At 34.2% G+C, this 27,992-nt stretch overlaps 1 protein-coding gene and 1 pseudogene across 1 annotated transcript in view; both read left to right on the top strand.

Moving 5' to 3' along the window:
• Rasa1 (RAS p21 protein activator 1) overlaps nt 1-27,992 on the top strand; it is a 92,597-nt gene that overhangs the window by 1,270 nt on the left and 63,335 nt on the right. The gene's annotated exons all lie outside the window — the stretch shown is intronic.
• On the top strand, nt 11-26,926 carry LOC141423958 (pyridoxal phosphate phosphatase PHOSPHO2-like; annotated as a pseudogene).

The raw sequence follows: 27,992 nt of genomic DNA, 5'->3' as shown, positions 1-27,992 counted from the left end.
GATGGGAAGCATGGGAAAATGTGTGTCCAGTGAGCACCGGATGTGGCTCTGCCCCTTCCAAGTTGAGGTGTTGTCCCAGGGTTCAGGCGAGTTTGCCGCTGTGGAGGCGGTCACAGTCCACCCTAATTGTGTCTGTCCCCTGGTGCAGCTAGGTGTCCAGTGGGAAACTTTAAATACATGGATTTAAAAGAGTGCTGTATTGATTTAGAAAACGCATTAGTCGGAATGCTTTTTTTTTTTTGCGTTGCAAATTCCAACGTCTGTCTACTGAAAGTACAGTGATTCGGGAGTCTTTGGATCACTTTCTGAGAAGTCGCAGAGAAAGCAACGTTGTGTGAGTTACAGGTGTGAGCGAACCGTGTCTATAACTAATCCATAGAACTCCTGCTTATTAGTATTCTCATAATACTTTCATATGGAGCCTTAGTAAGTAAAAGAAAATAGTGCTCTCTTTCAACTCTTTGTGGCCAATTCTGTGTCCTGTTTGAAAATTAGTTTAGATAGTTTACTGCAGCATATTCAGGACAAATGCATCCTTCCCGCCCCCAGACATTAGAATCTCCCCCTTGTTCTTTTTGTAAGTGAACCCAGTTATGTATTTATAAAGGCGGACCTTGATAAGAGAAAAATGTTGAGATGGGAAGTGGTAATAATAGGCAAAACTTCTTTTATAGATCTCTCACATTAGTCTTAACTCATTCCTAGAATTCCAACAACCTTGGTATTAGGAAAACAGATTTGACAGTCACTTTGGACAGTTGAAAAAAATTTTAGAGGATTTAGAAAGGATTTAAAACCTAATTAGGGAAAGATTCTGTAATACTTAATCCATTTTTTACTTAAGGGTGCATTTTCTATATTTAAGATGGAAAAGTAGTCGTTTATTCCATTGTGTAGAGCAGTTGTAGTCGAACTATTTGCTGGGGTTGGCTTCGAACCGTAGTCATCCTGATCTCTGCTTCTTGAGTGGCTAGGATTAGTGTTGATAGCCACCGGTGGGCTTCCTTCTATTATTTTTATTTTTGGAGGTATAAGAGTTTGAACTCAGGGCCTGTATTTCCTTGGCAGGTGCTGCACCACTTCAGCCATGCCCCTACCCCTTCCTTTTATATTACTGAACACAGAGTTTAACTTTTTATCTGATTTTATTTCAATTTATGTCACACATATGTATTGTAGACTTTTCTGGGAATATTCTAGAACTGTTAAAACTTCCAGTTTTACAGCACTTCTTGCACATCCTGAAATTTTTGAGAAAATCAGTAAATTACATATTAAATGTCAGCTACATACTTAGTATTGGGGTTACAATAAACAAAATCCAACTTTTACGTACTGAAAGAATATAGTCGTGTGCCATTTCATAACTGAACTGACTTAGGCATGTTTAGAGTAGGCGCAGGCATATTTAGGATGCTGTGCTTCTTAAATTGTTTCTAATAGACTTTATAAAGAACAGTTCAGGTTCATAGCAAAATTGAGTGGAAAGTGAAGTATTCCCATTAAATTTTTAGTAATAAAACATGATTAGGAAAAATTGTGTTTGTGAGAAATTCATTAAGTGAGATTTTCCTATATTTAGGAATAAAATTGAAAATTTATGATGAGAAAAAAATTCCTACTTTGCAGTGCTAGGGATTGAATCTGGGGTCTTATACATACCAGGCAAATGCTCTACCACTGCACTACATCCCCATTCCATTTTCTAGTATATTTTTAAAATTTGCCATTTAGAAATACGATCCCTCTTCCCTCCCCATCTCCCCAAAAAATCTTAGATCAACTGAGTCAATAGAGGCAATATGGTATAGTGTCTTAAGTGCAAATGAAGATAGACAGGATTTGGGCTGGAATCCTGACTTTACCACTTACTAGCTGTGTGATCTTAGTAAGGTTAGTTTTCCCATCTCTAAAATCAGAACAATAATGGTACCTCTCTCTGTGGTTATTCTTAATTAAGATTTAATGAGCACTCTGAACTACTCAGTACAGTGCCTGGCACCAGGCCTGCTTTCCTTTAATACTATTTGCATGGCATCTGTCTTAGATCTTACCCTGGACCTAATATTCAGGTGTCTTAGCCTATAACTTTAAGGAAAAGAAAATAAGAATTGTAAAACAGTACCTCTCTTTTCCTTAAAAATCATTTTTGAGTCAAATAACTGCTGAAGGTTAATGTTAGGACATATAGTTGTAGCATTCATTAGCTTTGTCACTGATTGCCTTATAACTGAGTGAGCCATTGTTTCTTGATAAAAACAGGGGTGAGAATTGCAAAGACTAGTTATGGATAGAGTGGTTCCTGACCAGAACTCACATGTTTTTACTATACTTGTATGAGTAGTGGAGGTGCTTCAGGGGTTATAGCAATGAGTACAATGCCCATGTTTTTAATGAGTCCCTCTTTCAGGGAAGATCTGTTAGAAGGCTCTAGTAGAAGGAAGTTAAATGAACCAGTAACTGTGATTCAGTGTAGATTAAGGTAAATATTATGAGTGTGAGCAAAGGGTCATAGGGCTTAAAAGGATAAGAAATTTAGATAGTTAAAAATCAGTGAGTTTATTGAGGAAAAATAGCAAGTATGTTTTCCCTGCTGCTTAGTTTTCTGAGTAAGAGGTTATTGGTCTGATTTCCTAATGATTATATCAGGTCAAAAAGAAATATGAATCTAATGAGTATAGTCTTTTGATCTGAAGTGAAGATTCTTTTCTATTGGGCTTTACCTGTGGTTTGGAGGGAGGTTGAGTAGGTTGCCTATAGTTAACTGAGGTATAAAGCATAACCAAACGCTAAAATTTGTCTAAATCATTAATTAGCTACTTTGGGGAAAACGGGCAAACATTAACTGACAGATATAAAAAAGAACAAGAGCAGCCATAAATTAGAAAGAAGAAAGTGAAAATGAATAATGGGCCTCTTTGGGTGCTTTGTGCCTATCTCTTTACTGGCCTTTAGAGAAGTGAGTGGAGTGCTCAAACCTTGGGGTAGGGGAATTTTTATAATAATTATTATAACAGTTATTACCACTGACATTTCTTTGTTGCTTAGTAAATAGGAACTATTTTGTTTGCTTTACATGTATTGTTTTGCTTATCTGTTGTGGCATAATAAAACATTCTAAAACTTAGTTGTTAAAACACCAACAATCTTTATTTGAAGGAGACTGTTCCACATGTCATCTGTTAGCTGTAATGTACAAGGTGGCTTTAGCTGGGCTGAGCTGAGATGGCTGGAACCGCTTGTGGATAGTGGGGCATTTCCCTTCTTCCTTCCTTCCCTGTAGTCTATACATTTGCAAGAAGCATTCTAAGCGAACAAAGGGAGCATTCTAAAGGAACAAGCTCCAGAATGCTACTACTTATCAAACTTCTAAGTTCCTGATGCTTTCTAGTGTTTCAATGGCCAATGCAAGTTACATGACCCAGTAGAGACTTGGTGTGGGAGAAGACTGTAAAGAGCCTGGAAGGTTAGATTTCTTGAGGGCATCATTGTAACAGTACACCACATGGATTACTCATTTACATGTAATATCAGATAATTTTAGAATACTAATGGTAAGATTTGGGGTGGGAGAAGGGGCAAATACTTAGAAGTTCCTTTCTTAGGCCCAACAGATAAATTGCCTTTCATTGAATGAGTTAAATATTCTCATAATAGATGTTGCTTTTGGCTACTAGTTTAGTATTAAACAAAAATAATGCATATGAATGTTGATTATGGTTCATTATTTGAATATATAGATACTTGTATAATAAGTATGTTATCTTGAAATCACCTATAATACATTTCAGCTTTGGGCTAAGTTAAAAATAGTTAATAGATACAATTTAATAACTTCTTCATATTCTATCAATACGATTTGGGGTATCCTGTTGTCTCAGTAGAATTTGAGGTATGATTCTAGGCATTTTTGTGATGGTATGACTTAATGAGCAAAACAGCATTATGGAGGACAAACAGAAATATAAAAGAATATACAATGTAGTTGGAAGATGATAGATTACTTAGAGAAACAAGATGATAAGATTAATCTGTGGACATGTATAGGTAAGTTTTTCATATTCAGAATATGGTTGTTAAAGAGTAAAAGATGAAAGTAAATGAAAGAATGATATTGAAATTTCATACCATGATCTTTTTGGATTTTTATAGCATTGTTATACTTATGAGATAATATGCATTTCAGTGATAGAGGGAACCTTCTTAATGCCCAGGTACAGAAGTAGAGTCAGGTGAGTGGCTTGCTGAAGTTCTCATGGCTAGCTAAGTAGTGGTAGAACTGAGATACAACCCTGTTCTCATAATTTTTGAGAAATATTTAGATTTGGGTAATATTTATAATTAAGCATTTAGTTCTGTTTTTTGAGAGGACAGGAAGGCAAAGTCCTAGTGCCCTTTATTTACTAATCATTTGCTAGATGTTAAGCACTCCCTCGCCCTTCATTTTTTTCTCTTTCTCATTTTCTTCTTCATTCTCTCTTTCTCCCTTTCTCTTTTGGTCTTTCTCTTTCTCTTCTCCTTATCTTTTCCCTTTTTGACTGGGTCTTCTTTCCAGTTTAGGTTGCCCTTGAACTCTCTCCATCCTCTTGCCTCAGCTTCTTGAGTGCTGTGATTACAGATATATGCCACCTCACCTGAGCTTTTTCAGATTCGGGAATATTTGTATAGAGTTTACCAGTTGAATATCCCATTCAGATTTCAGATAGCCTGTACTGTGTTTTTTCATTTGCTTTCTCCCTTCCACTGCATACAGTATACACAACACACACACACACACACACACACACACACACACACGCACGCACGCACGCACGCACACACACACACCCATCCAAACCTAATATACTTCAGGACTGGCAGTCACTTGGTGTTGTGGACTTAATTGTGTCCCTTGCCAAAATTCATAGATTGAAGTCCTAACCCCAGTGTGACAGTATTTGGAGAAGTGGTAATTAAGTTAGATGAGTTCATAAAGCATGGCTCACAAATCCAATAGGACTATAATCCTTATAATGAGAGATACCAGGGGTATGTATATACAGCCAAAAGTTCCTATTAGCATATTGAGAAGGCCACCATTTGCAGCCAAGGAGATGAACCTCACCAGAAACCAGCTCTGCCAGCACCTTAATATTTCAGCTTCCTGCCCCCTAGAACTGTGAAAAAAATAAATACTATTGTTTAAGCAACTTAGGCCATGTTACTTTGTTATGGCAGCCTGAATTGACTAATGGATGGGTAATTCTGCATATTTAAAGATGGACTTGGGTGAGTTTTGCATTTAATGCATATCTTTTACTTGAGAAATAAAGTTCTTATTCTTTTAATACTTGCCAATCACTGTAAGAAAGAAAAGCTTGTCTTATTTTGCCTTTTTTGGTTATGAGTCAGTAGTTTGTATCTCTTTTGACTATACCTATGTTAAAAGATGGAAAGCATATTTAAAGTTAAATTCAAGTCTGTTATTGTGTAGAAAGTTTCTATCCATGATCCTGGTAGCCTATGGATCAGATATTACTCCAGCAAATTTTCTGTATTTCTTCTGTGTTCCTTGTAGTAACATTTAATGTTACTTTTAACATTTTCTTTCTCTAGTATATGTGTCTCACACTAAGGGAAAGACTTAGATATTGTTCTCAGTTTTTTTTGTAGTTTTTGTAAGTGTAACTCACTAGAGTGTGTTCATATTTAAGACCCTTATACAGTAGTAGACCTTCCTTTGTCTTGTATCTGTCTAAATATTGATCTTTCAACTTTTAAATTAAAACTTTTTGAGATAATTATAGACTCACATGCAGTTTTGAGAAATAATTCAGAGATTTTTCTCTTCACCCATTTTGTACAACCATAGAACAATATCACAACCAAAAAATTGACCTTAATAAAATCTTACTCAAATTTCACTAGCTTTATAGACTTATTTGTGTGTGTGCATATGCATGTGTCATATTTAGTATTGTGCAGTTTTATTACATGTGTACCTTAATGTAATTATCACCATGGTAGAGATACAGAGTAGTTTCAGCACTACCATGATCCCTTGTATGTCATTGCTACAAATAGACTTCTCTTTTTTTCTCCCTCCCTCTTTTCCTAACTATTTTGTTGTTCATTTTGTCATTTAAAGAATGTTATATAAATGGAGTCACATAGTATGTAACCTTTTATTTTTTTATTTATTTTTAGTAAAAGCAGTAGTAAAGTTTATTAGGAAAGGAATTTAGTATAGCAGCATAAAAATGGGGAGAAATGGGAAAAAACAGGAGAAAAATTCCCTGCAGGAAAAGGCAGTAAAGACTTTGCTTATATCTGTTTGGGATTGACATTAGTCACTCAGTATAATTCCCTTTGACTTCTGCTAAGTTGTTGTGTGTATCAGTACTTTGTTCCTTTTAATTGTGGAGTGGTATTCATGATATGTGGTATTTGCTCATGGTGGTCATCTGTAATAATGATGTACCATAATTTGCTTAGGCATTTAGCCACTGGAGGACATGTGGTTCCAATAGTTTGGGATTCTCTGACTACAAGCTACTATAAACATTTATGTATGTTTTTCTGTGAATATAAATTTTCATTTATCTGTTAGATAAATGCCCAAGAGTATACTTGCTGGGTTGTATGATAATTGCATGTTCACTTTTGTAAGAAACTACCAATCTCTTTTCTAAAAGGGCTACGCCCTTTTATATTCCTACCAGCAACGTGTGAATGATCCAGTTTCTCTATATCTTCACCAGCGTTTGTTGTTGTCGTCATTTTTAAATTTTAGCCATTCTGATAAGTGTTCATTGATATTTTATTGTGGCTTAATTTGCGTTTTCCTGATGGCTAGTGATGCTGAAAATCTCTTTATGTGATCATTTGTCACCCATTTATCCTCTTTGACTTTTGCCCATTTTCCAAGAGGACTGTTTTTTTATTTTTGAGTTTTTAAAGAATTCTTTATAATATTCTAAATATTAGTCCTTTGTTTGTTGGATATATGGTTTGTAAATATTTTCTCTTAGTCTGTGGCTTGCCTTTTTCTCTTCTTAACAGGATATTTTGGCAGATCTAAGGATTTATTTTGTTGAGGTCTAATATGTCAGGTTTTTCTTTTATTGATTGTACTTTTAGAGATAATTCTAAGAAGTTTTTGCCTAGCTACATTTCAGTGATTTTTTTCCTATTATTGTTTCTGAAAGTAGTTTTATGTTTTACAGTAGGTCCATGATCCATTTTGAGTTAAAATTTTGATATAAGGTATGATTAAATTGATGTTTAAATATCTGGCTGTTGATGTCCACCTGCTATAGCACTTTTAGTGAATTGCTCTTGAGGTTTTGTAAAAAATTAGTTGGGCATATTTGTGTAGGTTTACTTCTCAATTCTATGTTCTGTTCTGTAGATCTGTGTCTCTCCTTCCTTTAAAGCAGTAGTTTCCCCTCATCCACAGTTTCACTTTCCACAGTTTAAGTTATCTGCGGTCAGTTGTGGTCTGAAAATATTAAATGGAAAATGCTAGAAATGCATAATCCGTAAGTTTTAAGTAACTTTTATTATAGTTGTTACATTTTTATTGTTGTCAATCTCTTATTGTGCCCAATTTATGAATTATACTTTTTCAGTTATTTATGTATAGGAAAAAGTAGTATATATAGGCATTAGTTCTAGCTTTTGTGTCAGGCATCTGCTGGGATGTCTTGGAAGGTATCCCCTGAGAATAAGAAGGGACTGTTGTACCGTACTGTTGATTACTGTAGCTATATAATAAGTTTTAATATCAAGTAGAGTGATTTCTTCCATTTATTCTTTTTCAATATATTTTAGCTATTAGGGCTGGAGCCTTTACATACAAGTTTTAGAACATGAATGTCTATGTCTACAAAATCTTTGTTTTCTTAGGAATTTTATGAATCTGAGGAGAATTGGATCATTACATAACTGAGGTGGTGTGTATTTCCAATTATTCATATCTTTGGTTTTTTTTAGTAAGCAGTTTATAATTTTCAGTATATAAGTAGTGTACATTTTTTGTTAAATTTGTACTTGTTTTGTTTGGAATGATATTATTACGGCCTTAATTTTAGTTTATATGTGCTCATTGTTAGTATATAGAATATTACATAATAGAAATTATATAGAATATACTTTTTAAAACAAGAATTGTGAATTGATTTTGTATGTTGATCTTGTATCCTGTGATCTTCCTAAGTTTACCTTTTAGTTCTAAGAGTCCATTGATTTTGTAGGATCTACATAATATTACCTGGAAATAGGAACACTCTTACACCTTTTTTTTTTTTTTTTTTGATCTGTGTGCCTTTTCTTTTTCTTACTGGAGTAGCTGGAAATTTAGTTCTGTGTTGAATATGAGTGATAAAAGTAGACATCCATGCTTAGGAAGAAAGTATTCAGTGTTTCACTATTAAGCATGATGTTAACAGTAGGCTTATAGTTTGTTTATTTTAGATCAAGTTGTGATGTTACCTCTCTTTATACTTTTCTGAGAGGGCCTTTTTTTTTTTTTAATCACAAATGGCTGTTGTATTTTGTCAGATGTTTTTCCTGAGTCAATTTATAGTATCTTACATTTTTTTATATTAATTTTTTAATGTTGAACCAGTTTTGTATACCTAGAATAAATCCCACTTTGTCATGATGTGTACTTCTTTTCCAACTTTGCTGGGCTTAGGTTCCTATTACCATATTGAGGATTTTTGTGTCTTAAGTTCATAGAGATACTGGTCTGTAGCTTTCCTGTGATATCTTTCTCAGGTGTCAGTATCTGAACAATACTGACCTCATAGTATGAAATAGGACATTTTCCCTCCTCTTGTATTTTCAAAAGGGTTTATAAAGTATTTGTATTAATTGTTCTTTAAATGTTTGGTAGAATTCAACAGTGAGACCATTTAGATCTAGAGGTTTTTTTTTTTTAAAGAAGTTTTAAATTATAAGTTTATCTTAATGGTTATAGGACTACTCACTCTCTTTTATTTTGGTAGTATGTGGTTTTTGAGGAATTAACTTATTCCAGTTTGTATAACTTACAAGCATAGACTTGTTTGTAGTAATCTCTAATTCTTTTAATGTCTGTAAGATATGCAGTGATACCCCTTTTTATTTCTGATGTTGGTAATTTGTATCTTCTTTCCTTTTCTTGGCCAATCTTGGTAAAGGTTGATAAACATATCAGTTTTATTGATATGTTAGGATTTAATTTGGTTCGTCTGTGTGAGACAAAGTCTTGCTCCTATGTTCAGGCTGGTTTGGACTCATCCTCTTTCTGACTTTGCATCCTGAATGCTGATATTGCAGGCATGGTGGCTCATATAATCCTAGCTACCTGAGAGGTAGAGATGGGAAGATTGGGAGTCCAATTTTATACTTTGTTGTTTTGTTTGTTTTCTCTATTCCTTGTTTATCATTGCTTGAATATGTTACAGTTATATCCTGATTACGTTTAGATACATACACATAGGTGCATTCTGGAAGATTATCTCAGGAGTGTAGAAAGGAGCTTTGTTGCTTTTGTATTAGCATTTACTCAGTAATATTTAAATGAATACCTTCCTTAGAGTTGAATGGGAAACAGTAATAGGCTTTTTAAAAAATAATTATCTCCTTTCAAGAGAAATAGTACTTTTAAAACTAAGTCATTGGTAACTTTCCTATTCATTTATTCAGCAACAATAGTATAGAAATTTTTCATACATTACCTCATATATGTGACTATTGGGTTCTCTTTCTATGTATAAACAGGCAGAGTGGTAGGTGGTGAGCTTATTGTTTACCCACCTCAATTGTGTTTTAGAGTGATTTCTATGTTATTCAGGGTGCTAAATAATTGGAATAAAAATAACTATGAAAATATGAGAACTTTGGGATATTTTTAATATCTTTAGTTCTTAAGAAAGGTAATCTAGGGATGTAGAATGGAATTATTACTTATGGGATACTGCAGTGCTTATTGTGTTAATAGGAGAAATAAAATTTCAAGTTAGATTCTTGTAGTTCTTTGGAATTATATAAAAATTCTGTATATTTGCTATTGGCAACTAAAGAGGAGTGAATTACGTGGTTTGTTTTTATGTTTTCTATTAGTTATTAAATAAATTTGATTAATTTTGCATGGAATTTGGAAGAAAGGAACACAGTTTTCTGACAGGAGGCTGTATGCACTAGTTAATGTTTGATTACTGTTGGAAAGAATATCTTTGCTCCATTGTATTACCTTTGCTCTTTTGCTGCACATGAGTTGGTTATATTTAATTGGGTCCATTTTTAGGCTTTGCATTCTGTTCCATTGACCTATTTATATATTTGTTTGCCAAAACCATGCAGTCTTAAAGTCTGGTAGTGTCAGTCCTCTGACTTCCTTCTTTTCTTTTCATTATTATGAAGGCTGTTTTAGGTATTTTGCCTTCCCGTATAAAATTAGAATGAGTGTGCTGATATCCATAAAATAACTTGCTGAGATTTTGACTGAGATTGCATTGATTCTATACATAAGGTTGAGAAGAACTGACATTGTAACAATATTGAGTCTGTCTATTCATAGAATATATCTTCATTTATTCTGTTCTCCTTTGATATCCTTCATCAGAGTGTTATAGTTTTCCTCATATACAATCTATAGATCTTGTACATGTGTTGCTAGATTTATATTTATTTCATTTTTGGGGGTGCTAATGTAAATAGTACTGTGTTTTTAATTTCAAATTCCACTGGGCCATTGCTGGTTCATTGACTGTTGTGTCTTGCCACTCTGTTGTGCTTGCTTGCTTGTTCTATGATTTGTATATATATGTATGTTTGTATTTTTAAATTTTCTGCATGGATGATCATGTCATCTGTAAACAAAGATAGTTTTATTTCTGCCTTTTCAATCAGTATACCTTCTATTTCCTTTTTTTTTTTTTTTTTTTTTTTTGTTTTACTACATTTATCTAAGAGTTGGTTATTTTTGAGATAGGGTTTCACTTTATGTTTTGGCAGATCTGGGTCATGATCCTATTTCTCCTTCCCTGTGTTTCTGGGATGACAAGCTTGCACTTCTATACCCAGCCTTTGGTGGAGATGGGGTCTTTCAAAATTTTTTTTTTTTTTTTGCCTGGGCTGGAGGATAGGCTGCCATCCTTCTGATCTCCACTTCCTGAATAGTTAGGATTATAGGCCGAACCACCTCCCAGGCTCTTTTTGTGATTTTAATTGAGCATTTTATATATTTTCACTTTCTTCCTTTTTTTTTTTCTTTAAACTTTTCTTTAGTGTCTGCCCTGGAACTTGCAATATGCATCATTTTCACATCATTCCTGATTACTTACTTCTGTCCTTTGTATCACTACAGTCATTCATTCTACTTATGAATGTGCGTAAATGGATACCATTGTTGCTGTTAAATTGAACAAACTATTGCTTGTTAGAGTAATTGCTAATTATTCTTTGTGCTTCCATTGTTTATGTAGATCAGATTTTCTACCTATATCATTTCTCTCTGATGAACTTCTTCCAAGATGAACACATCTCACAAAACAGTTCTACTGACAACAAATAATTTTAATTTCTGTTTGTATGAGAATGTCTTTATTTGACCTTCACTTTTTCTTTTTTTGTAGTAACTGTGCTAATAAAGTTTATTAGGAAAGGAATGCACTTTCAATGGACCAAAAATGGATGGTCTCTATAGTGAAAATGAGAATTGCTTGTTTTTCACTTTTGAAGGATTGTTTTGGAAGGGACAGAATTTTAGTTTGATTTTTTTCCTGTCCATATTTTAATTATTTTACTCCACTCCTCTTGCTTGCATAACTTATGAGATGTTGAATGGAATTCTATAGGGGTGTTTCCTCTAACTTCTTTCACTGTGTTTTTATCTTTAATTTTTCTGAAGTTCAAATAAGACATGTCTAGATATATTTTGGGGGAAGGGACATCTATCTTATTTGGTGTTTTCTTAAGTTTTATGTGTCTGTGGTTTGGTGTCTGACATTAATTTAGGGAAATTTTAAGACATAATTATTTTGAATATTGCTTCTGTTTCTCTTTTTCTTTATCTTCTGTTTTTCTCTTTATACAAAAGTTAGACTTTTTGTAGTTGCCTCAGTTTGTGGATGTTCTGTCCTCCCCCTGCTTTTTTTTTCCCCAAAAAATTTTAGTCTTCTCCTCTTCTTTTCAGTTTTAGAAGTAGTTTCTATTGTAACTTTAAAGTCAGAGATGATTTTCTCAGCTGTGTCTGGTCTACTACTCAGTCTCTTAAAGACATTCTTTTTTTTTTTATTGTGCTTTTGATGCCTAGCACTTACTTTTATTCTTTCTTAGAATTTCCATCTCCTTGATTACATTATCCATGTATTTGCATATTGTCTACCTTTTTCATTAAAGCAGTTAGCATATTAATCAGTTTTTAAAATTTTCTCAGTCTGATAATTACAGAATTCCTACAACGTTGGTTTTAATGTTTAACTTACCTCCTCAAACTGTACCTTTTGCCTTTTAGTATGCATTATAATTTTTTGTTGAAAGGTGCATGAAATGTATTGGGTAAAAGGAACTGTTGTAAGTAGGTCATTATTCATGCAGTGGAAAAGGGAAGCATTCTGTAGCCCTATACTGGTTGTAGTGAATCTGTGCCCCAGGGCCATGGTCTTCACCAGTGTTTTTTAACCCTCTATTCCATCCTTGCCACTTTAGGTGAGACAGAATGGCTATTAGGGGCTGGCATGCAGTGTTTGCTTTCCCCCTTGGAAAAGCCTCAAGGGAGTTGATGTTGTTTATTTTCCTTACCCCAGGTAAGTTAAGCTTGGTAAATTCCTACTGAAGGCAGGCCTTGTTAAGAAGAACAGAATGCTGTGGAATATTTCAAAATTGTTCCATTTTTCCCAGTATTTAGTATAGGTACCTAGCAGAACTTCTGTAGGTAAAACCTTATGACTGGGTGCCCCTGGAGTTTTTGACTCAGACTTGTCCACACTGAGGAGGCTTCAGTGGTTCATCAGTTACAGTTGAAAGGAACAGTGACAACAATGCCTTTCACTCCAGGGATGGCGGAACTTTTCATTTTTGTAAGAAAGAATAAGGGTAAATTTGACTGCATCATTATTTCAGATTCAAATTCAATCTTCATGGATTGGGTTTAGCAGCTGGTAATTTTCATGTGTTACATAAAGCATTTAAAAATACAGCAGCTTTTGATAGCAATAGTCACTTCAGTGTGGAAAATTATCATGCTCATTCTTGGAATAGGTGCACAAAGAATCTTTGTAAAAAAATGTAGTTTTGGTAGAATTTGTAGATAAACACTTACAATAGGGAGTAAATTATACACGAGTTGTTTACATAGGTGATGATGGTGGAAATGATCTCTGTCTAGTAACCTTTTGGAGAAGAATGTCTCCATGCCACAGAAAGAATATACTTTAATATAAAAAACTTTCCAGATTGTCTAAAAATCTTAAGCCTATGGAATCTTCTATTGTAGCATGGTCTTCAGGTATTGAAATAACTTCTCATTTATAATCTCTAATAACAGAATAATCTGCCAAAAACAAAACAAAACAACAACCTAAAAAAAAACAAAAGCCCCAAATACTTCTCTACCCCGGCATTGGTTACTAAGGACATTTCTTTTCTTTCTTTTTTTCGGTACTGGGGTTTGAACTCAGGGCTGACATCTTGAACCACTCCAGCAGCCCTTTTTTTTATGAAGCTTTTTTTTGAGATAGGGTCTCGTGAATTATTTACCTGGACTGGCTTCAAACTGCGCTTCTCCTGATCTCTGCCTCCTGAGTAGCTAGGATTACAGGTGTGAGCCACCCAGGCCTGGCTCCAAGGAAGTTTCTGCTCCTGAATTTCTGCTCTGGTATTCTGTGGTTTTCTTTCTTGCCTGTCTCTCAATTTTGGAGACAAAAGTTTGCCTTGTGACTTCTCTTCTCTGAAGCATCTAAGAAGAGTTACTCATTTTTCAGTTTGCTCAGCGTTTTGCCTTTCTTATATTCCAGATAGGAAACTGGAGGTGGCTTAAAGAAGTTTTAATTTTTATTAAAAGAGATTGTTTGTTTGGCAGTTTGGAAGTCTTTTTAGAAAGGGTAGTTAGAGGTCATAGCTAGAACAAGGGAAACATTTGACATCTACTTTCTCGTGATGGGTGATTTTGGTTTTTTGTGGCAGTGCTTGGGGTTAACTCAGGGCCTTGTACATGCCAGGCAAACACTCTACCACTGAACTACATCTCCAGCCCCTGTGATGGGTGATTTTGATGTGAATTGTAACAGGTACTAGAAATGTGTATAAATGTTAAAAGAGTAGATGAATCAAATATGTAAATGAATGACATGTTAACATTATATAGAGATAGCAATATCAAGGTGTTTTGTTGTCTTGTAAGTTTTTTCTTTAGACACACTATATTTGTTCAAAAAGAGAAGACCAGTAGAATAAGAATAGGTATTTTAGATTGAGAAGGATAAGAGAAATCTTCTGCAGCTGGGAGCCTTATTTTACTTACTCGTAACAGATACAAGACAGAAACATGATAGAAAAGTTTTGAATAAAATCTAACCCACGCAGTTGGTTTTTAGGTAATATCTGTAATTCTTATTGCTGTTGTTAAAAATGACAAGTTTTAGAATAGTATTCATAATAATTGAGGATGGAAGATCCTTTATTTATTCATTTATAAATTTATTTAATTAGTTAGCTAATTAGTTATTTACTTATGCATTGCTAGAGATCACATCCTACTGAGCTATATCCCCAGCCTTGAAGAATATGTATGAATGTATGTATGTTTGTTTATTTATTTATTCATTTATTTATGTGGCACTGGGGGTTGAACTCAGGGCCTTGTACTTGCTAGGCAGGTGTTCTACCACTTGAGCTAAGAAAGAATTTTTTTTTAAGGTAATACTTTACTAAAGAATTCAGATCTTTTTTTGAAAGAGTTTAAGAAAAGATGGATATGATTACAGCTTATATAATTACTTAATGAACCAGAAAGTGAAAAATAATGACAAAATATTTAGGACTATAAAGTACACATTCCAAAGAAGCAGAAGCTGGATTCCCATTGTCTCTCTGACTTCAGTGGGCATGAGGCATTAGTGATATAAAGACAAAAGAGATGAAACAGGGCTAGGGCCTGGCTTTGTGTAACCCATTGACTAAGTTGCTAGTTCTGACTGAAGTCATAGATTATTGAGCAGAACATATGTGAGTTTATAAAAGTTATGAGAGTGCTGGCCTTTTGGCAGTTTTGGGAATAAAGGAGATTAAGTTGTGAGGTGATATAATGTCAGAAGGGCAGCAGGTGGATAATGCACCGTTTAGTTGTTTAGTGTGTGTATAATTTTGACTGCCTAACAGTTGTTTTAGACACACACATTTTATATATATATATATATACACACACACACACCCACACTAATATTTTAATATTTTAAAGCCTGTTCCTTTTTAATGCTGAAATGAAAATTTTGGCATAATGAGTTGTTTTTTTTTTTTTTTGTATTTAGCATTATGCTCTTCTTAAATATGCTTTTTATTTATATAACACATATAAAACGTAGCATTCATTATAAATGTTCAGCACAGTGACTTTTAGCAAGCACATGTACCTACATACTTCATACTTAAATCAAGGAACCAGATATTATTCTTTTGTGCCTACTTTTAGCCTAATACACTACCTCTCCCAAGGGTAAACAAAATTCTAACTTCTTATACCATAGTTTTCGACTTGTGTATTATGTAGTAAATATTCTCTTGTGGGCTACTTCATTAACTTTGTTGTATTTATGAGATTTATCCTTGTAGCACTGTTTTATTTATTTTCATTGCTTCTAGTGTGAATGTGATTATACCATAGTATTATTTTTTTCTAGTGATGGACATAACGTTTAGGTTTTGTGTATTATACATATTATACCTTGCGTTTTCTTTTAGTGCTTTTCAATGGGCATACATATTCATTTATGAATTATGTACCTAGGATTACAATTGCTGTATCATAGGATATCCATATGTTAAGCTTGATAGCTATCACAAACTCACTTTGCCAAGTATTTTTACAAATTCACTTTCCAAGCTGCGATCAAGTTGCTCCACATTCTTGTCAACACTTGATATTATTTCTTTTTTTCATTTTAGCAGTTTTTGTGGATGGGTGGTAAAATTGCCCCTGTAATTTGTATTTTCCTTCTGTGAGGACTAAGGAAGGTGTATCTTTTCATATGTTTATTGTCCACTTGGATGAACTTCCCTAGCATGGCTGTTCATGTCTTTTGCCCAGTTTTTTAAAAATTGATTTATCTTTTTCATACTGATTTTTTTCTCTGTCCTGGCTGTGAGTTCTTTGATGGCTGTATATCTTACATATATCTTCAGTTTTGTGCCTTGCCTTTCCTGAAATAGGAAAATTACTGCTGTTTTGATGACCAGAAGTTCTTAATATTAATAGATTTATTTTTCTCTTTATAGTTAGTGCTTATGTTTTTTTTTTGGCCATGTTTAAGAAATCTTTGCCTGTCCTAACAATATGAATATGCCTGCCTATTTTTCTAGAAGCTTTCTTGTTTTATCTTTCACTTTTAGATGTAACACATACATGGAATTGTTGGAACAAAGAAGAGGTCAAAATTGAATTTAAAAAATAGATACCTGGTTGACCTATTTTCATCAACTAAATAGCCCATCTTACTCAGGCTTATGACTGCCATGGTATCAATGCCAGTGCACCAGCTGTGCGTGTGTGTATATGTGTTTTGTGAACTATTTGCCCAGGCTGGTCTCTGAGATCCTCCTGATCTGTCTCCTGAGTAGGTAGGATTATAGGTGTGAGCCACTGGTGTACCCAGCATATCCTTTAAATAATTCTTATACATGATAGCATAATTATTCTATGGAGCCTTTATAATATCCCTTTCACATTACTGGAAATTGATCATTTGCGACCCTTTTTTCATTTCTTTGGCTTTGCAGGAATCTATCATTGTTATTAATCCTTCTAAGAACCTACATTGATTTTTTTCTGAAGTTTTATGTTATACCTTTGCTTTTGAATTTACTAATTCTGGTGGGTTTCTTTTTTCTTTTTTTTTTGCTATTTTTCTGCCTTTTCAGGCTTACCTTTTTGTTCTTTTTCTGATTTCTTGAGGTAGAGTCTTAGACTGATCTTAGTCTTCTTTTTGAGTATAAGCATTTAATGCTTTAGATTCCCTTCTAAGTATAACTTTATCTGCAGATCACAAATTGGTATGTGACCTAGCTCATTGCTTAATTCCTAAGTAGTTAAGAACTTTTAAAGTTTTTATGGGGGGATAGTGATTTTTTGCTTAATTCCATTGCAGGCAGAAAACATACTTGGAATGATTTTTGAAATGGGGCTTGATTCAGCGTAGGTAAATTTGGGGTAATTGTTCCATAGCCACCTGACAGGAATATGTATATATATATATGTATATATATATATATGTATATATATATATATATATGTATATATATATATAGTTATTGGATGCAATTTTCTTTATAGATCAAGTATAGTTTTGAATTTTGGTCATTTTTTATATGTTCACTGAGGTTTTTTTTTCCTTTTGTCTCCTTTTATCAACTATTGAGAAATATGTAATTCTTCCTATTCCATTAAGATTGCTCATATTTTTGTTTTTAGGGGACTTAGCTAAATATAACTATTTGTACTTTTGTACATATTTTACTTATTTTCATGTTGCATTACTGGGTATATGCACAGTTAGAATTAGCTTAAGTTTTTGATGAGTTGATGCCTTTAATATTATGAAGTGCCTGTTAATATCTCTAATAATGTATCTTGTCTTAAAATCTAGTTTGTCATCAGTTTTCTTTATTAGTGCTTATATGGTATAACTTTTCCCATTCTTTTCAATGTTTCTGTGTTACTGTATTTTATATGTATCTCTTAGATAGTCTGGTAATCTTGGTATTTTTGTGGTTGCCCTAGAGATTATAACATAAATCATTGATTTATTACAGTCTACTGAAAATATTTACTTTTATTACTTCCCCAGCAAACTAAGAGCTTAGAACACCTGAACTTTACTTATCCAACCTTTTACCTTATTGTCCTGCATTTTCCTTATACTTATGCTATAATAATACTGAACAAATATTACCATAAGCACTTCATACCATCAATATTTATCTAGATTTACCCATACATGTATCTTTTTTGATGCTTTTTATTTTATACTGGATTTCCACCCTTCTCTGTAAGAACATTTTTCTTTTGTCTGTGGAACTTCTTTTGTGATTTTTTTTTTCTGGCTAAACATTTGCTGTGAACAAATTCACTTTCCATTTACTAGAAAACATACTTGTTCTTGTTTCTGAAGAATTTTGTCTCTTTGCAGAAGATTCTAGTTTACAGTTACTTTCAAAAATTTGGAGATATTCCATTCTCTTTGGCTGCCAGTATTTTTGTTGCAAAGTTAGCAACAATTTTATTACTCTTTATTCCTTTACTCTCCTTTCCTCCTTTTTTTTTGTGGTACTGGGTTTGAACCCAAGGTCTTATGCTTGATAGGCAGGTGGCTTTACCACTTGAGCCACTCTAGCAGCATTATTGCTCTTTCTTTGAAGATAATATCTTTCTGTTCTACTTTTATGATTCACTCTTCTATTTTTAGCAACTTTGCTGTGATATTCCTTGCTATGGTGCATTCTTTGTGTCTCTGACTCTTTTCCTTTCTCTTATTTGATGTATAGTGAGCTTCCTGAATCTTTGGTTAATCTTTCATTGGGTTTGGAAAATTCTTGGTCATTTTCTCCTGATTCTACTTTTGTTCTCTTCTCTTTCTTACCTTTTTTTGGACTTTGCATGTAGGTAAACTATGCCCCATTCGCTGTTTATGCTCTTTTCTGAATTTTCTTTTTGCTTTTTGTTCAGTACGCATATTTTCTATGAATGTTTTCTAGTTAATTCCCTTTTAAAAACATGGTCTGTTAATCTCATTTATAATTCTTAATTTGGTAAATTTGATTAGTTTTTAGGTGTGCTAATTTTTTGCTTTATTTCATCTTTATGTCTGTTTTTCTTTTTTCCACTATTTTTTTGATTTATTTTTACATTTGTAGTGCTGGCGATTGAAACCAGGGCCTGTGGCATTTGGCACGCACTTTACCACTGAGCTACATCACCACTCTGAATAATTGTTATCTTAAAATCTGTCTCTGATTTTAAAATTAATTCACTTATGGGTTTAAAATCGATAATTTGTGACTTTTTCATCCTTTTTTGGTTTTGGTGGTACTGGAGTTTGAACTCAGGGCCTCATGCTTGCTATGCAGTGCTCTACTACTGGAACCATGCCCTAAGTCCTTTTTGCTTTGGTTATTTTCCAGATAGGGTTTTAGGTTTTTGCACAAGGCAGACCATGTACTGCTTCCTGTGCCTCCTTCACAACTGGGATTACAGAAGGGAGCCACTGTGCATGGCTTATTGGTTGAGATGGAATGTTGCTTAACTTTTTCCCTGGGATGGTCTTGCACTTTGATCTTCCTGAAGTCCACCTGGAGTAGCTGGGATTACAGGTGTGAAACACTGCACCCAGCTGACTTTCATCTATGATCAGTCTTGCTGAAACTGTTGATTTTATTAGTCTAAGAACCAATTTTTAGTTACCTTTTCTGAAACTTTATTTTATACCTTTATTTTCCCTTGTTTTCTTTCTTTGTGTTCTATCTGTTGATGTGTCTTGTGTTTGATAATTTAGAGTACTGGAATGATAACTTGCTATGAAAGATGGCTCACTGTTTTGCTAAGCAAGTAGAATTCAGTCATGTCACCTTAAAAACAAAGCTTTTCAGTACTCCATTCTGTCACACAGTCTTTGCTTAGTTTCTTATCTGCATAGGATTGAGTAAATGTCTCAAGAGGAAAAGTAGTTCAGTTCTCTGTTTCCATTTATGACTGAAATGCTGACCCCTCAAGTCTTTTAATATTTGTCTCACCAGCGTGTGATACTGATAGAAATTCTCCTGGCTTCTTTTCCTCTTATTAGACGCCAGGCAGAAAATGTAGGTTTATTGCATGGATTCTCAGCTTCTTGTTTTGTGACCACACTGGCAAATAATTTGAAGGAAAAAGTGTCAAGTGGCTGCTGAATGACTCCTTACTTCTTCAGTTTCCACTTTTCTGAAATGTTGACTGCTTAAGTTCTGATTGCCTCAATAGGTATTAAATAAACTGACAATGTTGTTTCTTTTATATTTTATTCACCTTTTCTAGCTATTCTTGGTTGGAAGATTATTTTAAGTAATGTGACAAATACTATGTAATACCTTTTGTTTGAAAACAAAACAAAAACAAGCCATATAGGAAAAAAAACTCCATTCCTTCATTCTTTCTTAGTTTTCCTAATCTTAGTAGCAAGCATTGCTATTACGTACATGAATATGCATGTATATAACGTGTATATATGTATACATATATGATTAAGTTATGGGTATTAAGTTTTCCAGTCTTTCCCAAGCTTAATAGTAGAGTATATGCTTAGCATGTTTGGGACCCTAGGTTCAATTTCCAGCTCCTTCCTCCCTGCAAATAAAAATTAAGTTTTCTGGTAGGCAATATGTATACTTACATACAGGGAAAATACAATATATATGCATATATATGTGTATATATATATATGAAAGTATTCTTTAATTAAAAAGGGCCCTTCTGTCACTGTCAGTTTCCCAGTTACACTTTCTATGGCCAACTGTTTACCACTTTTTTGTATTTTTATTTAACAGGTGAATTTTTTTAAACCTAGCTTAAGCCAGACAAAAATGACTGCTTTTTTGCAGGCTACATTTTGCCAAAGGGAGAAAGGCAGTAAATAAATAAATAAATAAATAAATCACAGAGAATGCAATGACTTTTTCTACTAAAAAGTCATTGTATTCTTTGTTGGCACATACAGAAAAAAGCCTATTTCAATTTAAGAATGTCTTTGATGGAAGAGTAAAAGTTATTAATTTATTCGGTTGCAATCCTCAAGGGTGTATCCATTTAGTATTCTGTGTGTTGAAATGGAAAGTTAATGTAATGCTACACTGGGAAGTGGTGTAATATCTTGAGGGAAAGCAGTGTGTGATTATTTGAGTTGAGAACTGAACTAACTCCTTTTATGGCTCACTAGTTTTACTTTGAAGAGCAACAGACAGACACATTATGGTTACTCAGACTTGAGTATTTGATGACATTTTCTTGAAAAAGAACTAAGTGAACTTACCACTTTAAGGAAATAACTGGCAGTATTTAGTGCTTAAAGCAAAATTCAACTTTTCAATCAAAAATTCAAATTTTGGAAACCTTGTAATGCAACTGTGAGTTTGAGAGCACCATACCTAATGGCTTTTCTCATGAAATTATTTTTGTTTAACATACTTAAGATAACCTTCAGGTAGGAGGACTAACAGCACAGTAGTTATATTGATGACATATAGTAAAAAAGATACATATTAAAATCAGCACAGAACAAAGCTGCACAGGGCGGAGTCCAGGAGAGCCTAGATGCAAACTTCCAGTTTTTCTCTCCTAAAGTCACATGGACAGTGCTTAATTCTCCTAGCAACAACATGTGACAATATGAATGAAGTATCTGCAACTAGGAAGACTTACCTGAGCAGTAGTGTCTAGGGTTTTTATTGGGTGTTGAGTATGTAGGTCTGAAGCACCATGTGGCTTACCTTAATAACTCACTTTTGTAACTATGAGTTTGTTTACAGAGGTGAAACTGATACTGTATGCACCGAGACCTCTACCATAAATCACTTTGTTAGCATAAACTGTCTGGTGTGGCTGAAGGTCTCCAGTAAAGGCACTCTTACTAAGTAGGATATTTCAAGGGCTCAGATGTTAACTTCCAAGAGTTGGTTAAGACTCCAACTTTTCTTTGAAATATCCAGAGTTTGGGCAACCAGGCCTTGCTAAATTAATTCTTTACTGTGTAATGAATGGTAAAAGGAATGGGATGTCTGGGTATGGTAGATGAAATGTTTTAACATCTGGAAGATCAGCAATGAACCAGTATTTCTCAAATGACCACCGCATGATGCTACAAAATGTACGTAAGTGAATGATAGACCAATGGTTTTTAATGGAAAGCGATATAGATGTTAATAGGTATGAGCAGATGGTATCTTTCATCTAAATTAAAAGTAACTATATTAAGTAATAGTCTTCATGTGATGAACCAAAACAACATACAATAGAATAAATGCAGAAACAGATAAGAACAGCTAACTGTCTTTCATTAAGTTGGGTATAAAGAGTTATACAAGGTGGACATGGTGATGTATGCTGGTAATCTCAGCACTCAGAAGGCTGAGATAGGAGGACCAAGAGTTTGAGTTAGTTTGGGCTACATAGCAAGTCCCTGTCTCAGTAAACCAAGTTGGAGGAGGGAGAGGGGAAGTTGCACAAAATGTAAAATAGTGCAACTATTCATAAAATTTTGTTTTTGGAAAATGTGTTTTACATAAACAATGTTAACCATATTCACAATAACTCTGTTATATGCTACTTTAAAATTAATTAGTAACATATTTTAAATTTTCTCAGTTTAAGTTATACAGACTATAAATGTTGTAAGAGTTCAGTGTTGGGGTGGTTGTATTGTCCAAGAGAAAGGACTCACATTTTTACCTAAATTTTTCTACTGAGCAAATTGATGTGATCAGATGGCATTATGTGGTGTTTTTTAGATTAAAAACATCAATTTGGCTAAGGTGTTTTTAAAATGACAGTCATTAAGAAGGTTGAATTTTGGCTCTGCCTGGATTCACAGGTATTATCTTAGGGAAGAGTGATAAAAGATCTTTGTAGTGGGATGGGAGGACCTTGTGTTCTGAGGAAATAGTTTGAGTGGGAAAACACAGGCATGCTCCAGTTTTGTTAGTTATGTAGATTCTAGTGAACGATTATGACTGTGATTTCTAAATAGCTGGGATTTTTGTCAGATTTGTATTTCTCACCTTCCATTTGCTAATGCCTGCTGTCTTCATGGTGTTGTGCCAGGCTATAGAATTGGGACTGTGACTTAAATGTTTCCAGTATCCTCCAATATCTTTTATTTTAATGAATAAAAGAGGTATGGAAATGACTATTAGATAAAAATGTCAGAATGTAAGAAATAAGATAGTAGTGTGGTATAAGATTAATTATGACCAAGGGATCAAGAAGATGACACTTGAGCCAAGCATTGAAGAATAAGATGGATTTCTGCAGGCAAAGGAATGGTAATAAGATCATTTCAGTTTAAAGGAATAGTATGATCAAAGGCTTTTGAAAGTGTATGATTTTTACATTTAGGTAGTGACAAGTAGTCCAGTGGAGACTGGCCAAGTCATAAAGATTATTGAATTGGGCTTCATTCTGTAAGAAATGGACCATTTCAGCTTTTGATTTGTGATTCAGACATTCAAGGAATATAGTATTACAGATGAGTAAGAGGATAGACATAAACAGTAAATTTAGGAAGACCTATTGTAGGAATTATTGCAGGATATGATGAGGATGGATATTGATAAGGGGAAAGGAAAAGACAGAATTGGAAAAAGAGTTGGGGTTTTTGACTGGGCATGAGGGAAACAGAATAGACAAGACAGAGGTACTGATGAGACATTTCCATTCTGTTATGTGTAGTTATTTTTTTTTTTCCCTAAGAGGACAGCAGTACATGTTCTACTCATAGTTTGGGTGGCTAGATTGATGTTAATGACAAGTAAAGATGAGATGCAAAGGGGAAAGAAGTCAAGAAGAAAGGTTGTGGGAAGAATAAAGCCATTTTTTTTAATGTGTTGGGTTTGAATTGTTGATTGAGATATACAGATTGAAAAGTCCAGCAGCTATTGGAAATGCAGTTCTATCTTCAAAGTTGATGGGAGAGTTAGGAATGGTTTACCTGTTAAATCTTTATCATGACACTGGATGAGTATGACACATGTGACCTTGGTTATGTAAATTTTGTTCCCCTTTTTAAGTTTGTTTTAGACATCCTAAGCAAAACCTTCTTGTCGCCCTTTTGGGGGGGCATTATATTTGGCAGAATGTGGTATTCAAATTATTTAAGATATAAAGGGTTTACATTAAAATGGATATATCATTCTGATTATTACATTCACTGTTCATAAATGAATATAGAATTATATTGCAGGTCATGTTAATGTTGCAAGCAAAGGTCCCTTTAAAAAAAGTCTGCTGTCTTTCTGTTTTTTTCAAAGAACATCTCAATCTGCAGAGTACTATTTAATAGCTCATCTTAGAATGCTTAATATGAGACAGGGTTGAACAACTCTGTTGCTATTTTATGTATCATTAAACAAGTAACAGTTTGAGAATATTAATCTCTTAGCATTTCTATTATAGTAAATTATATATATATATATAAATTAGCATGTTCCTTGGCTTTTCCTGCCTCTGTCAAATGCCACCTAAGTGTTCTGGCATGGGTAATTGGAGAATGATTCTTTCTTTGGACAGTTACTATAGTTATCTTATTGAGGGCCATTTGGTTTCATAATGCACTTGAAGAAGCATGAAAAACAGTTGTGGAAAAAATTCAGCTTTTCAAAAGGTAATGGATAGCTTATTTTTATTCCAGGTAAGCAGTAGACAAACAACTTCGATAATCACAAAAATGCTTCAAAATCAAAACCTCTTCTTGAAGTATTAGACTAGTTATCTGGGGCTTTCTTCCGTTAAAAATTTCATCTCAAAATAATTTTCTCTACTTTTTACCTGAGATAACTGTGTATTTGTCTTTTTCTATCTTAGGATTGTAGAAATTGTTTCCCTGTCCTCTTTTTTTTTTTTTTTCCTGTTTTTAAGGAAAGAAAGGGCTTCCACCTTATTAAGATTGATCATTTTTCTCACACTTTTTTTTTTTTTTTGGCTGAGCTACGGATTGAACCCAGGACTGTCTGTTGGCAAGCTTGGCAAGTGCTCTGTCATGAAGCTACCTCCCCAGCTCTTGGTTTTTTGAGGCAGGGTGTCACTGTGTAGTCCAGCCTGGCCTTGAAATTGTGATCCTCCTGCCTCTGCTGCTTGAGTGCTGGGATTACAGGCATGAACTACAATGCCTGGCTTTTTTTGTGGTCATAAGCTCATTTTATTCAATTATCTTTACAGCATCGTTTTATCAAATATTCCCTTCAACTTGTATAAGGTAGTCATAATGAAAAACTTTTCATAAGGTTGTTAACTTTAGATTAATGGTACTGCCAGCAGATGAGGAAGAAAGATATGGTTAAGATTGTTGCTAGGCTAATGTTCCTGGCATTTTGAAGAATGCTTTCATATATGAAATTCAGAGTACTAGTTTTATGCTACTTTTTATTAATTCTCTTCAAACGTATATGGACTCCTCTCTATATGCAAGGCACTATGCTTAGAATGCTGTTGGGGATATAAAAGCTACAAGATTTGATCCTTTAGAGGAATTTTAAACTACGATGTGGAGCATTAAAAATAGTACTACGAGATAGGAGAAGGTTAATGTCTAAAGGCAATGGAGCTTAAAGGAAGGAGGTAATGTATCCAGTTAGGGGACAGGATAATAAACTACATTAGGGAAGTATACTTTTGGCAAGCACCTTAAAGTAAAGTCATATTTTGAGAAGCAGAAATGGAATGATACATGTGAAAAGGTGTGGTCATGTACAGATAGCATTTGTGAGATTAACAAGCATTCTAGTGTGACTAGAGAGGAAGATTAGAGACCTGTGGGGTGGTCTTTGAATGCCAAGTTGAATAGTGTGGATTCCATTTGTTGACTTTTGAACTATTAGAGGGAAATGATTAAGCCTGTCTTTATGAAGAGCTTGTTGGAAGATGAATCTTTACATAGCTGTAGGGAAGTACTGAAATAGTATGAGAATGAAAGAAGTCCTGGACTAGAGTGCCCATGAAGGAGAGAAAGTTGGGGAGTAGAATGTTAGTGATGTTGGAGTTGTATGACTAGGGAGATAGGAGAGAATCAAAGTTACGTTCGAAATTTTGAATCTGAGCAGTAGAAAGGATGCGGTGTCATTACCAGTATATAAAGAGGAAGAAGAGTGTGTATGTGCATTTGAATATGTGTATTTGTAGAGGTCATTGCGAATTTTTTACATGTGACTATATTTAACTTAAGTTGAAGTTTCGCAGATAGTACTTGTACAGCCTGGACATGAAGTCAGATTTAGGAAGGAAAGTTTGGGAATTATTCTCATAGATGGTCTAGTAGGGACTGAAGAGGTACTGGTATTTCCATGAGTAAAAACAAACCAACCATAGAAACTTCTGAAGAAAAGGCCGATATGACATGCCATAATTTTAGGATGATCTTTAAGTGAATGAATAATCTTCTTTTTTTAAAATGATAACGCACAGAGGGAAAAACCCAGTGTTGAATATACTGCCTAATAGGTAATATTTGCTTAAAAAGTTTTTGATTAAGAATGAAATTTTGTCATTTGCAGGTAAATAGATGGATCTGGAGAACATCATCCAGAGTGAAGTTAGCCAGGCTCAGAAGGCCAAAAGAACCGCATGTTCTCCCTCATGTGGATTATAGACCTAAAACAAATGCATCAATATTATGGAACATGGGTCACACTAAGGGGAGACTGCACATTGCAGAGATAGGGCAAGGGAAGGAAACCAAAAACTTAAATGTGGTTGATGTGCTCACTGTACAGAAATGAGTATAGAAATCTTAAGCTGACTGAGCCTCCATGGGAAGGGGACGAGGGAAGAGTGAAGAGGATTGCAAGATTTGAATCAATTAGGTTTGTAATACATATATGCATGGAAACAACACAAGGAAACTCCCTGTGTAGGTATCTTTATCTCAAACTAGCAAAAATGTTATGTTTCTCTTTTTATCTTTTATGGTTTTTCTTCTATAAAATTGGAGAACAGGAGGGCAGAACAGGTTCTGGTCGGGGTGGGGGGCACTAGTGGGAGGGAGAGGTGGTGGGGAAAGGGGGAGGAGGATGAATATGGTACACATAATGTGTACACTTGTAAGTAAATACAAAAATGATACTTGCTGAAACTGTTCCAGGAATCTAGAGAGAGGGGATGAAGGAGAGTATGATATATTTGATACATTGTAAGAACCTTTGTAAATGCCACAATGTACCCCTACCCAGCACAACAATAAAAAATTCTTTAATGAATAATTATAACTTGGGTACTTATGGGAGAATAATGGATATATTGTGGAGAACTTTGAGTGTTGGAGTAGATAATGCCCATTCCTCATATCCATAAGAGGGCTACTACTGAGGCCAGATGAGAGAAGATAGATGTGAAAATATTTTAAACTTTTAAAATGTTCTTTGAGACAAAGTTGAGGAACTGAAAGAAATTCTCCAAGATTAAAAGTTAAATCTAATTTGAAAGTTTATATTCTTTCTAATTCGTTTTGTCATAATTAGATTTCTAAAGTATATTTTGAATGTCTCAGGTATTCTTATGTTCATTTATTGATAAACTTGTTTTGGCCTGTGCTTTTCTCCCTTGTTCTATTTTTCTCACCTTCCTTCTCAGTCCCTTGCTTTTTTAGTTTAGACCTCAGGTCTTCCTCTCACCCCCTGCTCAGGGAAATAGTTGCTAAAATCTTCAAAGGAAGTCAGGTGCTTTTGTGTCCTTATATCCTATTACTTATTATACCAGATTGCAGTTGCTTGTTTTGTTTGTATTCTCCACTGGATCATAAACTCCATGTGCTGGTGCTATAAAAACAAAAATTTTTAAGTACAGGATTGCTTTAAGGTACTTTATAGTAATGTTGCAACCATGCATTGGACCAGATAGCCACAGTTATTTTCCTTGCCCTGCTTTCATGCATCCGACCGGTTTGACGCTGTAAAAGTCTAAGAAAAACTCAATTTTAAGTTTCAGCAATTTTTTGAGGATTCAGAATGTATAGATACAAGAGATAAAAAATGTGATGTAGGAACTAATGTTAGCCTCTGTTGGTAAGTATTCTACTATG

The sequence above is a fragment of the Castor canadensis genome, chromosome 6 (genome assembly GCF_047511655.1).
Source record: "Castor canadensis chromosome 6, mCasCan1.hap1v2, whole genome shotgun sequence".
In the NCBI taxonomy this organism is placed as follows: Eukaryota; Metazoa; Chordata; class Mammalia; order Rodentia; family Castoridae; genus Castor; species Castor canadensis.
Note: the sequence above shows the minus strand (reverse complement) of the source record. Positions and strands in the feature narration are given on the sequence as shown.